The 1,799-nt window shown below is 40.2% G+C and overlaps 1 protein-coding gene across 1 annotated transcript in view; it reads left to right on the plus strand.

Moving 5' to 3' along the window:
* The window catches only part of LOC101351903 (histo-blood group ABO system transferase 2-like), a 42,338-nt gene that overhangs the window by 5,765 nt on the left and 34,774 nt on the right, over nucleotides 1-1,799 (plus strand).

Here is a 1,799-nt window from a genome sequence, read left to right on the forward strand (position 1 = left end):
TATGTTGTGGGGTTGTTAACCAATGTTATAAAACAACATATGTACTACTGTTTTATGAGAAACTATTTGTTCTGTAAGCCTTCACCTGAAGTACAATTAAAAAAAAGAAGAGAACAAATGCAGGATGTAAACCCTCAATCGCCCTGAACTATGACTCACTTCCACCATGCATCTGTCAGTTTGTCGTGGTGTGGTGGCTTGCGTGTTGCTGTGATACTGGAAACTTTGCCGCCGGTAGTTCAAATACCAGCAGGGTCACCCTTGGTGGACAGGTTTCAGCAGAGCTTTCACAATAAGACAGACTAAGAAGAAGGACCTGGCCATCTACTTGTGAAAAGATTGACCAGTGAAAACCTTATGAATAGCGAGAATCAAAATGAGAAGAAACAGCTGCAAATATCCATTAATAATCTGAACGTGGAATGTACAAAGTATTAATCTAGGAAAATTGGAAGTCATCAGAAATGAAATAGAACACATGAAGATCGATATCCTAGGCATTAGTGAGCTGAAATGGACTTGTATTGGCCATTTAAAATCAGACAATCATATGATCTACTATGCCAGGAATGACAAATTGAAGAGGAATGGCGTCACATTCATCATCAAAAAGAACATTTCAAGATCTATCCTGTTGTAGAACAAAATTCTAACTCACAAAAAAAGACCAGACTTACTGGCCTGACAGAGACTGGAGAAACCCCAAGAGTATGTTCCCCGAACCCTCTTTTAGCTCAGTAACGAAATCAGTCCGGAAGTTTACCCTTCAGCTAAAGATTAGACAGGCCCATAAAACAAAACAAGGCGACACAGGCACACCACCCAGGGGCAAGGACTAGAAGGCAGGAGGGGACAGGAAAGCTGGTAATAGGGAACCCAAGGTGGAGAAGCGAGCATGTTGACATGCGGTGGGGTTGTTAACCAATGTCTTAAAACAGTATGTGTACTAACTGTTTAATGAGAAACTAGTTTGTTCTGTAAACTTCCATCTAAAGTACAATAAAAAAGTAAAATAAAAAAAATTTACATGGTTCTTAATTCATTGGAATAGAAATTTCTCCCTGAGAGTTTAGTGTTCCCATAGGAAAAGCCCGTGTTCTGTGCTTGGATCTCCTTCCTTCTATTTGCTTCTGGGCTACATCTAGTGTTAGGTGGCCCAGTTTATTTTTTAGTTTTAAACATTATCTTTTAAAAAGTCCAGGTTTCTGACAGTGGTAACAAACAAGGGGCAAGTCACTTGGCCCAGTCTTAGACATATGTCTGGTGAACCTGTTTTGTGTGGGGAAATTATTTTGAGGCTGGGTCTGTATCTGCTGTAATTGCAGGGCCATAAATTGATTTTATCTTTAGTTTTCTTCTCAGCTTTCCCAGCCTGCTGTTTAATAGTTTGAGACAGCTTATTGGCTAGAGTGGCTAACTGCGAGGTGTTTTTATTTTCCCTTTCTAACTGGTGGCATTTGACCAGCTCAACAAGCTCCCGAAGGAGGCCATTGAAAAAAAAGGGAATTGAAAGTAATATGGGATCTAGACTCTTCTAGCTTTAAACCACTTATTCTTGGAAAAGTTTAGACAAAAGGTCCCAATAATCATAAATATTTTCATCTTCATTTTGTTTGCAACACTGAAACGTGGCACAATCTATGTTTCAGGGGAAGACTTTTGGGACAGCGTCAGTAAGCTTTGTGACAATAGTTCTGATCTGTGCTATTCGTTTTATGCCAGGAAAGTTAGCCTGGAGTGTCGCAGCGGCGACGGTAATCGGGACGGCGAAGACAGTAACCAACTACACAACTCTTACA

The sequence above is a fragment of the Trichechus manatus genome, unplaced genomic scaffold, assembly GCF_000243295.1.
Source record: "Trichechus manatus latirostris isolate Lorelei unplaced genomic scaffold, TriManLat1.0 scaffold00214, whole genome shotgun sequence".
Taxonomy (NCBI): Eukaryota; Metazoa; Chordata; class Mammalia; order Sirenia; family Trichechidae; genus Trichechus; species Trichechus manatus.